A 14,775-nucleotide genomic window follows, 5' to 3' on the forward strand; every position below is an offset into this window, starting at 1 on the left:
ACTTTCCCTGCTTCGTCTTTCAGCCGTGTGTTTTCTGGGTGGAACGGGCCCTGGTAAGGAACAGCGGAGCAGTAGAATTAAAGGCACACGCACACACACAGTTACCATGGACACGCGCTGTCCCTTTCGAATCGATGATTGCTTTTGACAGAAGATGATTCTTTCTATTTCCAACGCACAAACACACACACAAACACACGTCTCAGCCTGTCCGGTTTAGCGCAACCGGAAGCTTTCCTTCCACCGTACAAAACACACACACACACACACATTAAGAAAGCACTACACGCGCAGCAAACAACGCAAAAAAAAGATAGTTTTGTCAGCTGTTTGACGGCGACGGCGACGGCAGCGTGACAGACAGCCCTCTTTGTGCGCTCGCGAGGTCGCGAATTAGTCTCCGCCGCGTGATCCACTTTTCAGCCGATTGAGACGGTGCGCCCGAGATAGTAAGTGTGTGAGGAAGTATTTGCGACAGCAGCACACACACAGCACCACCAGCAGCAACAGCGAGCGAGCGAGCGCTTCTTGTGCCCTGAAACACTAGAGAACGCACACACAGGCACGTACGCACGCACACAGTGTGGCCGGCAGAGAGGAGGGGGGATGGCGTTGCGTAAAAAAAAACACTAGACGGGTGGTGGTGGTGGTGGCTGTTTCTTTGCCTGCTCTTTCCTTTACCATTTGTACGGTAATTAGCAAAATCGCACGAAACACAAAGCTCAATCGTGACGGTAGATATTGTTTACACTGTACGCACTACATACAATCAGCCGTAGATAGACACACACACACAAGCGCAAGTCGAACACAGCCGCTGGCAAAAGCAATGGGCGATTTCCTTTTTGACGAGGGTTCTAGACAACCACCACCACCACTAACCAGCACACCACCCACCACCACTACCACCATCTTTCCCTGGATTGGGAATCCACCGACACGCACCAAGGGCTCTCACGGGGCACACGAAAGGGACGGGACGAATAAAAAAAAAAACGGACAAACACCAACACAAGGGAGATGCGCCTACTTGCGTTCCCAGGGTATTGCAGCGCAGCACACACGGATGGTGTGCGAACGGAGCGACCAAAAAAAAGCCTCCTCCCTTTTCCCTTTGCCGGCCATAAAGCTTGCTTGCGCTGGCTGACTGCCTGCCTGGATGGGTTGCCTGGGTTACGACGCGTGCATTTTCCTTCCCGTGGCCGATGGTGTGTGTGTCTTGCACTGGACGGTGACAATTTTCACTTACGCACCTTTTGCACTTGTGGTTTCACTGATTCTTCACCACACACACGCGCGAGAACGCAACCACACAGCTAGGGGACCGGGAATGTGGTGCTGTTGTTGCCCTTTCCGGAGCCGTAGTTGGACAGAGGGGGTTGTGCAGACAGCCGCAGCAGGCACCGAGGAGGGTGGTGTTATGTTGCACGAGCACGGCCGTCTCTGTGTCGTTCGTCGTTCTAGAGATCCGTTGTTACAATTTCCAAACGAAGCGACACAGGTCCGCTCTCCTTGCGTGCTGGAACAATAATACAAAAAACTAGAAGCGCTTCTGGTGCGGATGACACTTTTGGGGCCAGTTCTGACAGCTGCGCCCGTGAGCGGGTGAGCGAGGCGGAATGCTACGAACATGCTGCTGTCTCGTTTGTTCGTACGTGCTTGAAGCGTAGAGGGAAAGAGAGCTGTCAGTCCATGTTCGAATTGGCTTCTATCTCTTTCGATCTTTTCGGGTGACATTGCCTGTCAAATTGTGATCTGCTGGGAAATGCTCGCTTTTTATATATTTTTAGCGAAAAAATAATGATTTCAGCCTACAACAAAATGCAAATTTATTTCATCGTTTGTTTTTTATTGAAATTAATCGATCTGCTGTTAGTTTCAAATTTGATTTTGATTTGACCTAAAGCACTGTCTACACATTTGTGAAAGCGAAGCTCCAGCAGCGCCATCTGCAGGTTATTTAAGCGTCATCTCAACGGACAACTTTAAATAAATCCGTTTCAAAATTCACAAATCAAACCGAAAAAACACACACACACACACTTTTTTTAAATGCACACATGCGTTTTACATCATTTATTTAAACTCGGACCCATATACGTTCCAATATGTATGATTGATTTCAGTTACATCTGATCCATCCGCACTCGTTCTCTCTCTCTCTCTCTCTCTCTCTATGCCTGTCTGCCTGTCTGGCTTGCGGTGCTTTACACATTTACCCTATTTTCCAATTCCCTACCCGCCTAGCGAACTACTACGAGCTCGTTCGGCAAATTTATTGCACCAAAGAACCGGAGCCTAAGAAAGTGTGTGCATGTGTGTTCAGAATACAGTAACCGTTTACACGGTTCTACCCTCCTGTTTGCGCATTCAACTCTCACTCCCTTCCCTTCGCTTTTACACATACACGATACCACACACACACAGGTTCAAAAAATAGTTTCTTATCTTGGTTACACAAATAGAGTATAAATATTAGATTATCAATTTTTTTTTACGCTGCCTACGGGGGTTTTATAAACTGATTTTATAAAAAAACACATTCGACGTGCCTGATCGATCCGGGTTTTCCCTTTTGCCTACCTCTGCTGACTCGGTCTCCTTGACTCCTTGTTTTATGCTTTCCTCGCTACACATAGAGACACTAAACGCAATACGTACAGTTGCTACTATTGATTTACATACACATTCATATACACACACACCAACGGGACACATTTGGGTACACCGAAAACACACTGGCTGTCTGGGGTTTTGCGAAATTTCTATACTGTTGCACCTAAAATGTGTTGATCTCTGTTCTTTTCTGTTGTTTAGTGGATTGCACAATTTGCTAACCTCTAAATACCTTCCAAACACGTGCGCGGGGCTAAGATTCTCATCACTGGGGACTCATTCTTTACTGAGTTTACTTTCTCTCTCTCTCTCTCTCTCTCTCTCTCTCTCTCTTCCTCGATCGGATTAGCCCGTATCAGTAGTATCCTACGCTTACTATCACAGTTTAATGGATTTAATATACGTTTCCCCCCGCTCCCATTCGGAATTCATAAGATATATATTCTGGATATCCGGTTCCCGGCCATTTTCGGCAGCAGAAGCAGGGAAGCACGACTGCTTACGACAGCTCGAACCCGGTGTTGCTGGATATGGCGTACCGCAGCTTGTCCCGCAGCATGCTCTTCTTCTGGTAGTTCGGCAGCTTCAGCAGATTGAAGCAGGTGGACGAGGTGGGCAGCCGGTTCAGCGGATCCTTCTTGCGGATCGTAAAGAAGCCCCGTATGACCGACCCGACCGTGTCGCCTATGTCCTCGTCGTCGCCACCTCGACGCACCGTATGGAAAAGGGTGGCTCCAGGTGTGCAAAGCCCAGCAGCGGCGGCGGTTTCGAACAGCTCGTCACAAACTAAAATGACCGGGGGGTGGGGAATAGGTGAATAATGTTACATTCATGGGAGCACAAACTCCCCAACAAACCTTCAGGAATAGCTTTTTCCTCCTCCTCGGTGAAATCTTTGGCAAGAATGTCCCACAGCCAACCGACCACCCGATGGCCGTCGTGAAATCCGCCGTAATACTGGGTGTGCTTTCGCAGATCCTTCAAATCCAGCGGCGATGTGTCGCCCGAGATAAGCCGTTGGAGCTACAAATTCCAAAAAACCAATATGAATTCCAATTGAAAGTCATAATTGCACTAGAAAGCCAACCAACCTCCGGGGTGAAAACAGCGCCAACCAGTCCGGATTGACGATGCACCGAAAGCCGCGGATGAATGCGGCCGTTTGATCGCGGATTTGCGTGTGCATGCGGAAGTATGCCATGTAGTGGATGTAATTAATTCTGCAAACAAAGAAGGGAAAACCCCGCGTTAAACAACATTCACCCGCAAAATTTCTTCCACCCTACTTGTTATCATTGTTAACCGCTCGCGCCCTCCCGCCCGGATGCAGCTCGTGCGTCACTATCTTCCCCATCACGTCCTCGTCCACGCTGAACGTCAGGTCGAGATCGGCCACATCGCCCTGATAGTGCTTGATGAACGTAAGGCTCCGGTACAGCTCCTTGTCGAGCGACGGCAGCTCGTCCATACAGCTGTACAGGCCTGCTGCGTCTGCCCGAGCACCTGCGACAGGAAGAAGGACGCAAACGGCACATCCACCACGATGCCCTCGTACACCGCCTTCCCGAGCATGCGCCCCACAAACTCGAACAGTGCCAGATGTTCTCCTGCATGTGGGACGTCGGCGAAGGGTACAGCCGCTGTTCCGTGGTCGTTTTGAACAGGTTCAGCGACGGATCAACACACACACGCTTGATCGTTTCCTCCAGAAACTCCTTAAACACACCGTCCTGATCGATCCCCGCCTCATCCAGCCCCTGCTGGTTGATGAACCGCACCCGAATTACCCCCTTCAGGCCGTGCGGTGGCAGGGCGGCCAGCTGCCGGTAGCCATCCTCCACGATGCGGTCCCGATGGACGGTGACCAGGGCGGAGCTGGGCGATGCGCAGGCCGACTCCGTTAGCCCCAGCACCGCCTTCTCGTTCTGCACAAACTTCCGGAACAGCTGCACCCGGTCCTCGTGCGGTATGATGTGGGGCATCTTTTGCAGCAAGATCTGGGTGTGCTTTTTGCCTTTCTCCAGGTCGGCCAGAAAGTGGGACGGTCGAATGTCCCGGATCAGCCAGTGGTTGGGCGGTGCGAACTGCCGCCGGCAGTCACGCCGGTATAGGCAGAGCAGCAGCGTGTGGATGGAGACGAACAGTGGGGCACTGGTGCCGTCTTCGCGTCCAGTATCTGGTCCTGTATCGTGCGGTACAGGAAGGTGTTGAGGAAGTGGGACAGCACGATGTAGTCGTTCAGCGTGAACGGTGTTTGCTGTTCGTACATTTCCAGATCGTCCAAAATGCTGCGTTTGAGAGAGAGAGAGGGATTGTATTAGAAAGAGAGCTGGGAGCTCGGAATCGGACCTACCCAATTCCGAATCCGTGTTCGGAATTATTTCCGGAGCCGATTCCGGAACTGATTCCGGAGTTGATACCGGAACCAATTTCGGAGTAGACTCCGGAGCCGATTCCGGAGTTGAATGCGGCAATGGAATCGATTCTGGAATCGGCTCCGGAATTGGTTTCGGAATCGGTTCCAGGATTGGATTTGGCTTCAGAATCGGAATCGGCTCCGGAATTGGCGACGGAATCATACTCGGTTCCGGAATCTAAATCTGCTCCGGAATCGGAATAGGTTCTGTAATCAGACTTGGCTCCGGAATTGGAATTGACCTGGAAATCGCAATTTGTTCCGGTAACAGAATCAGAATTGACTCCAAAATTGGAATTAGCTCCAGAATAAGAAACAGTTCTTGAATTTAATAGGATTTTCTGCAGCGAGATCAGTCCGGTAATCTCCATGAGAATGGATCGTTTACAAGTAAATTTTGATTCTGTTTGGCTATCAATGGGTAGCGTCATTGGATCCAAACGTCTTTTCTTATGGAGATGCCAAAACCGACTCCGATTTCGAAGCCTTTTGATTTCGGAGCTGATTCCGCAACCAACTCCCAACCAACCGATCCCAATTCTGGAGCCGATTCCGGAACCAAATTCGGAACCAATTCCGGAGCCGATTCTGGAAACTGATTCCCGAAACTATTATCCGAATCGATTCCAGAAATCTTCGAAATTAGCCGGAATCGATTCCGAAAAAACGTCATTTCTCCCATCACTACTCCAGTGGGGCAAACTGTTCAACTTACGTCACGTAGTGCGTCATGCAGTCACAGAACAGGGAAAGAAGCAGCAGCGGTGGTGCATAGTTCGTTTGACTGACTTGCAGCAGCTCGATGAACCCCTTCAGCCCACAATTCGGTCCGATCGATCCCAACAGCAGCCACAGATCGTGCAGCACGGTGTCATTGTAACAAAGGCCTGGGGAAAAAAATGAACAAACCGTTATTAAATGCCTACTTTCCCCCCCTTCTCCCCTTTACCGACGCATCCTCACCCGAAAGAATGTCCAGCCGCAGCTGCGACAGCGCGCTCAGCGCCGCATGGTACATCGAGCAGGTCAGCGCCACACGCGAAACCTCCGCGCAACCTAGCTTCCGGTACATTTTGCCCGCCTTGTTCGGCTGGCCCTTCATCGAACTGCGCTCGAACGTAAGCGCCCGCTTCAACAGATTCCCCGTACTGTTACCGCTCGGGATCGGATAATCGATCGTTTCGTATCCAACCGCCAGCTCCTACTCAATTGTCGCCCAGCAGCAGCTTCACGATGCGATGGTTCCACAGCAGATGGATCTGTTTCTTGATCAGCGGCAAGTTTTCGGTGCTGCAGCCGATCCTTCCCGGGCGAGAACCACCCCCAACAGCTCGTGCCACTGCGTGAAGGCACCGCCCGCCTGGCTGAGACTGTTCAGTATCCCGTACAGCAGCTGCGTCACCACAAACGTGAAGGCCGGGTACGCCAGCTTGGCCGCATTTTCCGGCGCTTCCAGATAGTACAGATGCACGATGTTCGCGAGCAGCGCGAGCAGATTGCTGTTCTGCAGGCTGGCCACCACAAACTTGGTCGACTGTTCGCCGCTCAGCAGATCGAGCGTCTTTTCGAGCGTCCCGTGCGACTGCACGCTCACCAGACACTCCGGCGTGTACTGTTCCAGCTGCATCATCATCCCCGGGACGGACAGAATCTGCACGAGGAACTGGCTGAGCAGGTTCTCGCTGAAGCCGGACGATACGAGCGGCCGCAGGGCAAGCGTCACCAGGGCGGTCAGGGAGATGGGCTTCAAATTCACACCACCGCCGGCAGGTGCCCTTCACCAGCACGTTGCGCAGCGTTAGGTAGAACCCTTTCTGCCCCAGTTCGCCCATCACGTTCGCGCACAGCTGCGTCATGCCGGGCTTCAGCCCGGCCAGCGCTTTGTTCCGCAGCAGGGCCCAGCTGTTGATGGACGTGAACGCAACGAGCGTGTGCAGGTATAAGGCCAACGTGATGCTGTCGCTGTGCACCTCCGGCTTGAGCAGCTCGATCGCGGTGCAGCACCGGTACAGCATCAGCTTCTTGATGTGCCGTATCCAGGCCAGACTGAGCTCCTTGTTGAACGCCACCCCGATGTAGCTGGTTTTGGGCGAGTCCGAGTCGAGGCTGGCGACCAGATAGCGGCACAAGCGCTCCAGCCGCTCCCGTGTGGGGGGCCGACTCCGGTGCGCTCGTTTCCGCCTTCCACTGGAGCAGGAAGTGGCTGGCGGCCACCGTACACTGTCAGGCTGGGTTTCAGCTCGATCGGTTTGCCGACGCTGGTGACCGGTGGAACAGTTCGTCAAATTCATTGCTGGAAAATGGAGAGGAGGGAGCCATGTTAATGAAACACGATCGTTAACCAAAACCACAATGAGGAATACTCACAGAATTCTTTGCCGAAACTTGGTGCGTGCCAGCCAGCCGCGGATGGTGCGCTGCAGCAGCAGTATCGAACGGTCCCGCCGCTCTTCCTGGGCCCGCTCATGGGCCCGCTCTTCCCGCGCTGCCTTCGTTTGGACGAGGAAACTGTCCTTGTTCGTTTCGGTACGCCCAAACATGACTGTTGCTGTTGTTGCTGTAGTTGCTATGCGAAGTTTCCGTTTCACCGCACACTACGACCAGAGAAAAAAGGGGTGTGGAGAGAAAGGAAAAAAACGCTAATAAAAACACAGTGCGCTGCTAATTGACCCACCCCGCGATGACGTCTGACGGGTGAGGTCGGGCATGTCGGGAGGCTGTAGTGGACGTTGGAGCATCTATCTACACGATGCAACACAACAACAACTTGCTGCATCGTATAAAGTACACCCTTTCCGATGGGTTGAAAGTTCTCCTCTTCCGTACTGCACTGTCCCGTCCCTCGGGTGACTCAGGCTCTGTCTGCTTTTTCCGCCGTTCACCCTTCTACCTTTGTGCTCCTAGTTCTCTTATCAACATCCCGAAATTCGATGCGCCCCGTATATACAACACAGCACCCTTTGCCTCCTATGATGCTGGCACACACTGGAGGCAAGAGCGAGGGAAACGTACCTTTATCGCTGCTGCATGATGTAATTCGCCCGCGGAAAACGTATGCCCACTGGCCCACTGGGAAAGCGAGGAAAGCAACAGGGAAACAGCGGACGCTTTTGCTTTGCTTTCTTTGTTTTTGCGTCACAATTCAAGAAAACACAAAGGAGGTAGAAATTTTTCCGTCCCTCAGCTGTTGTGATTGTTGTTTTTTTTTATTCTGTCTGCCCTCCGTTGTTTTTCGCTGTCAAATTGTTCAGTGCGCACAGCGGGAAACGCCGTGGACGACAGAGCTTGAAATCGATAAATAATGAGAATGGAAGAAGAGTTACAAATCATAAAAATGAGATAAAAGTTCATTTTTTTTCTGTTTATTTTTTATTTTCAATCTGATATGTCACAAGCTTTGCAAAAGGATAAATGATTTATAAAAGTGCTCCTAATTTTGTCCTATTATTCATAAACGTCGCATTCCTACCCCCACCAGCAGTTAGCAAAGAGGATTTGAAATGACAGTTGAACAGTTGACAAACGGTCTCACAAAAGATCGTAGCATTTCATTTGGCTTAGAATTGTGTGGAAAATGGATTATTACAAAGCTTTGAATGACGAATACATTTAAAACTAGTTGTGTATGCAAATTCTAATTTAAATTTTAGTACATTATTGCTCAGTTCTTTCCAATGACACTTAATTCCTAGTTCTGGTATGTAGTTGACCAGTTCCCATCTTATGCAAAAGAAATAAAGAACTGAATTCCCGTTATTTTGTTTTTTTTCTACTAGAACGCAACGACATAAGGCACACATCTCAACTATGAGCCAATTTTGATTACCAAAAACTAGCACTCAACTCATTCTCGTTCAGAAAGAATAAGTCACACTAAAAACCTACTTTAAATTCAAAACGGCAAGATTTCTAAGGCTCAACCTCTTCCAAACCCTTAACAAATGCACAATAGCCCTGCTTTGCTCAACAAACAACACACCAATCATCGGACAAAAACAACCCTCTCAATGGCCATTTTGTTTGGGGGTACATCAGTTTGTTTGTGTCCAACTGATCAATCCATCCCTCCAGCTCCACCCATTTACCTCACAGGTAGGATGCGCTTTGCCAGAAGAAGAAGAAAGAAACAAAAAAACCTCTTTCACTCTTTTCACCACTCGAAACTGAACCAGTTCGCATTGTTCCGACTCAAGTGTAATCCTTTTTTGGGACGGCTTTTACCGAAAATCGCGACCAAACGTACACACACACACCATTTCGCTGCCCGTGTTCGAAGGTCCCATTGGAAACCTGTCAGCAAACAGTTGGTAGGTGGATTACTAGATGGCATCCGCATGATCCTTTTCGTACTCGCCGCCGCTGTCGCTTATTGGATCGCTTGTGCTTGGGTCCTTCGGGTGATCTACGGGGACGATCTTCGCTTTCGAAGCGGGACATGTTTTCATTTCTAATTACTAAATTCTCCGCTCATTATCTGCTCTGCCGTCTGTGACAAGTCTCGAACTGGAAGCTCCCGTTCCCCCCGTAATGCGATTAGACCAAACCAAAGCGGACTGACTGACTGTCCCTGGGACTGTGTTTTGTGCGTTTATGATATGCCCAAGCTCCCAAGGCCGAAGATCGTTCACTCAGCGTGTTGCAGTCCTCCGTTTTGTGTGTGTGTTTGTGTGTGTGTGTGTGTGTGTGTTCCCTGTGTCCCCGTAAACAGCATAGCCTAATCTGTCTTTTCCTCCTCACCGATGCGACACCGATGCCGGAATAGGACTACAGTGTGTGTGTGTGTGTGTGGTGTGTGTGTGTGTGTGTGTTGTGTGTGGTGTGGTGTTGTGTGGTTGTGTGTGTGTGTGTGTGTGTGTGTGTGTTGTGTGTGTGTGGGTGTGTGTGTTGTGTGTGTGTGGTGTGTGTTGTGTGTGTGTGTGTTTGTGTGTGTGTGTGTGTGTGTGTGTGTGTGTTTTTGGTGAAACAATTTCACCGTCCTTTTTTGGGCGCATCGAACCGCATCCGGGTTTGTTGTCTCTGCCGGCCCGCGGACACACTCAACACCGAAAGGAGATAATCCACTAACCCGGCCACTGAGTGTCCTTTATGGGACATTTTTTTTTTTCTGCAGATCGCTTGGAAGTTTTGTTGTCACTCAACACGGGCCAGTTCGGTCCGGCGACAAAGAGAGCCACCGAAGCGAAAGAATGCGATGACCATATGGGCTTGCATGGAAAGCTCATTAGCAACTATGAAGGCCATGGAAGGCGGTGGTGTTTGCGTAGTTGATGCGCCAATGCGCATCATTCGGGGCGCAAAATTGCCAAACCTCTGCTCGGTGACATTCTACCAAGCGCACAAAGAGCAGCAGGCCACGGAGTCCCTTTTCGGAGCAGCAGCTCATGCCTTCCGGGTGGAATCGCAGAACGTACCAAATGGTCACATTTCTCCTGAAGAACATTTGGACGGGAGAGAAAAGCTGTTCGCCTGAGGAGAGAACAATTTCACTGTCACACAGTGTATCTCTCCGGGAGGTTTTGCTTCACAAACGATCGCCTCCTTGATCGTGGCGCGCACGCCGTCGATCGCTATCGGCGGTAATCTTTCTAATTGGCTAGCTTTCTTGATATCTTAATTGAGGTTGTTTGCGCTGGGCTGTTGTGTTGGATTGGTGTGTTGGAGTGCTACGTACGGACGGATTGAAGTCCGCTTTGATGAAGGGGGTAGAAACCGCTATTCGTTGACTATTGTGTTAAATTGATGGCTAAAACTGCTGCCATTTTACAGTAGTATGGCCGAAGAAATGGCGGAACAAAGAGAACAAAGTGATCAGAACAAGGAGACGCCTTTAAAGGGAAGCTAAATGGGATATTTGATGTTGAAATTCTTTTCAAAAAATGTCGTCCTACGTACATTTCTTTCTTTATCCAGTCCACACTTGTCGACCTAGTTTTATTTTATTTCTATTTTTTTTTTTGTTGCAATCCTAAACACACTCTTCCCAGCAGTGTGGTGGTTAACACGCCCGGCTCGCCATTTTCGCAGAACGACCCTTTATTACCGGTCGCGCTAATATTGGTTTTGGCGATTTGTGCGACATTTCGGGGCTACTCTGCTACTCGGCCGCCGCAGCACAGTCGGCATACCGGTCTTTGAACGGCGGGGGTACGCGAGATAAGGAGTGACATACCCACCCTCCCCCTCGGTGTGCGGCATCTGAGATCTTTTCCCACCTTTTTGAAACGCAACCGACGACGCCAGAGACCGTAGCCCTGTGGCCGCCCTCCGCGCTCCCTCCAGCACCCGTCGTAATTAGACGACGATTGCCTGCCGCCATTCCGCCACGAAACGATCTGTGCGGACGTGGTGGTGTGTGTGTGTGGTGGGCAATAATTGCTAGAACGTTTGCTGTTTTTTTCGTGTTTGCATTTTACCACTTTTTTTGCCTTTTCCTTTGACATGGCGTGTGTAGAGCGTGGAATGAAATGTGATTTAGCGGTTGGAATTTCACCAGCTAGAGCTAGAAGAACGCATGGCAATGGGGAGAACGGCACGCTATGGATATGGAAATGATACATGCACACACACACACATAGAGACGCTTTGAGAGCACTTCTGGAATGGCACATTCCATGGAATGCTTTGATAATTCTATCTCCTGCAGGTGATCTTTCGGTGGAGGTAGGCCTTAGTTACCAGCTGAACTCTTTTGGCCAAGCTTTTGGGCGATACTTGCAAAGGGTGCTTTAAATTTATTGTAGGGGAAGCTAGGTAAAGACGGACACGTTAAGGAAAATGTAAAAATCTTACACTCATGTTTATCAGAAAATTTGTTGAAATTTGTATCTTTCCATCGATGTTTGCGATTTTTTCATGGAACAAAGATGGATTTTTTCGTACAGTTTCGAATGAAGGGTAAGATAGACACCTATAACAAAAACGTTGGAAATTGAAGAGGTTTATTGTATTTTAACATATCCTATTGCTTTCCACATCATGGTACGTACATAAACCAATTCTAGACCAATTGCCAACGACGATTCATTCAGTCATGAATTTAGAAATTGTAAGTGGCGCTTGTAATATATCGTAGAATGCAGCATCTTAAGCTGGATTTTCGCGCACTAACAGCTGGCGTTGCGCCAGCTTACAGAACAACTTGAGGGACTTGTTAATAGTAAGCCATTTTCCATCCACAAATTAATATTGTATCAGAAAACAAGATTTAGTATTGCTTCCATCCTCGTTCTTTTGCCAGTTTTTTTCATCCATGATCACGACACTCATACATGAATAAATCTTCCGAAAATATAAATAAGACAAGTGGCAGGGTTTAAGATCCGCAGTATTCAAATTAGATCCACAAGGGTGCACACGGTTGAAAATTTATTTTGTTCGTGGATTTAACCATTTTGCATACATTATGCCAAACACATTTTTAAAGTGTTTTTTAAATTTTGAGTTAGGATGCTTGCATTGTTTTATTCGAAAATACCTTTTTCACGCATTATGAGAAGTGTCCATCTTACCCGCAGTGTCCGTCTTTACCTACCTTCCCCTATTACTAAAATGTTTATTAATACTGCAGATGAGTGCTTTAGCATTTAGTTTTTTATCATTTATTGTAAGATTGCAGAAAAAGCTCGAGCATCAGCAATAGGACCGCTTTATTTAATAAAAGCTTGATTTCTTTTAAACAATGGTATATCTTTTCAAGATGAATATCTCCCAGAGGTAAATATTATGTTTGCTGCTTATGCGATTTGGCAGTCCAAATTCTTGAAGATGAATTTTGGACGACAATTCACAATATATTGGTATGCCAGGGCTTTCTCGTGATTTCTTGTATACTTCTTAGCAAGACTTTCATCACTTTTTCCTCAACATGAATATCTCTCCCAGTTGACGGTCCAGAAGATTTACCAGAAGAGAACTATCACTGTAAAACTAACATTGCATTTCTAGTGTAATCTAATAAGCTTTATAGTTCTGGAGCCTTGTCCCAGTGACTGATCTTTTTTTTTTTTATTCTGATGCTGGTGAATGTTTCTCGTTATTGCTTGACATCTACATCTGGCTCGGTCATGTGGGCTTAGGCATTCTTAAACCAACCCAAATTATTTGCTTATTAAGGGGAAACAGTTTTCAAACTTCGATTACAAAAAATGGGACTTGATATCATGTAGTTCATCAAAAAGAATGAACATTTTGATTGTCCATCGATCAGAACTCACTGATTATATTTTGGTTGCCTGCCAACAATTGAATTCGTGTAATTGGCACGTTATTACATGCAAAAAAGGCCTAATTTTTGTTTATAATCTTTGATCTTTTTGGTGATAAATTCGGAAACCGGGATTTCGATACAAACGTGTGCTTGATCATGCATCGTTAAGGATGTAACTATTATTTTACAAAAAAAAAACTAAAAAACTGCTTAATAAAATATAAGTTTCAAAGATAATTTTTCCCTAAATTGCTCGCCATTTGCGAAAGAAAACAAATACTGCGCAACAAAACAATTTCACTTCTATAGTAGTTTAGATGCAATGTTCGCCCATCCCACGCGAGGTTCTACTCGTACCAAAAAAAAACCTTCAAGGAAACCATTATGATAAGCAACGGCAGAGCAATGCGAGAGAGGCAAAGAAGCGCGCGAAGACGAGCCACACAAAAACCCCCCTCCGTCCCCGTGCCCAATGCTGCAAAACCGATCGAACGAATCATTGAGGCCCCCTCCCACCTCCCCGCCCCCCATCCCACCGGGAAAGGGCTACACGGCACCGGGGCCGCACGCCAAAGCGTCTCAGTTTGCAATTTATAAACTTCAAAAATGTCTTGTTAACACATTCGTATAATTCAGCCTTCGGTGTGGTCTTCCATTTTATGATGCACACGCGAAACAGGGCGCAAAAGCCGCCCGCAAAACCTTCCCGCAAGATCACTGTGTGTGTGTGTGGTGTGTGTGTGTGTGTGTTGTGTGTGGTGTGTGTGTGTGTGTGTTGTGTGTGTGTGTGTGTGTTGTGTGTGTGTGTTTGCACGCGCGCCGGCGACTTGCTGCAGGGCTGCGGGGGGAGGAATTGCATCGAAGTCGCTCTCATTCGCCTCGTCCGGGATGGGTTTTCTCTCGTCTGTCTTGTGCGGCCGTTTCATGAGCTGGTGGCGTCATGGCACCAGCCGGCCGGAGGGAGAGGGAAAAGGGATGAAGGTGATCGTGCGCCTCTTCGGGAAACGATAAAAAATCACAGATCATAAACTGCATCCGCCCTTTGGATGATGCGAATGTGTAGCTTGTGCCTCTCTTTACTCGAGCGCTGTTCGCGTGCAAGTGAACCCGTTTTAACGTGCAATCACATTTTTACAGCGGCATAAAATATAATGTGGGGCATATTATTATTTTGCTCCCTAAATTATACTAAACATCTTACGCTAGCATATACGCTACCAACTCCTGCACGGTGCAAAACAAAACAAACCACCACAAGCACCATTTGCATAATGTTGCGGCGGAATCGGGCGGAAGTTAGCGTTACGCCGGGCGTCTTCGACGGAGGTCCTGCCAAAGTGATCGCTCGTGTTGACCGTGGCCACTATTCACTCGCTATCGGTCACCTCCCGCCCCCGCCCCCCCCTCCACTTCAGGTTGCACATCAACCCTCAACTCGCGGCGGGCGGAACGACTACAAAGCGAAACCCTAGCGAAGATAAATTAATCCGCCGTTGAGAAAGAATGTATTTTAACGCTTTCGAGATTAGGCGCTATC

At 48.4% G+C, this 14,775-nt stretch overlaps 1 pseudogene; it reads right to left on the reverse strand.

Moving 5' to 3' along the window:
- Window positions 1–3,084: 3,084 nt before the first annotated feature.
- LOC121593907 lies at window positions 3,085–8,148 on the reverse strand (annotated as a pseudogene).
- Window positions 8,149–14,775: the final 6,627 nt, after the last annotated feature.

This window comes from Anopheles merus, chromosome 2L, assembly GCF_017562075.2.
Source record: "Anopheles merus strain MAF chromosome 2L, AmerM5.1, whole genome shotgun sequence".
Taxonomy (NCBI): domain Eukaryota; kingdom Metazoa; phylum Arthropoda; class Insecta; order Diptera; family Culicidae; genus Anopheles; species Anopheles merus.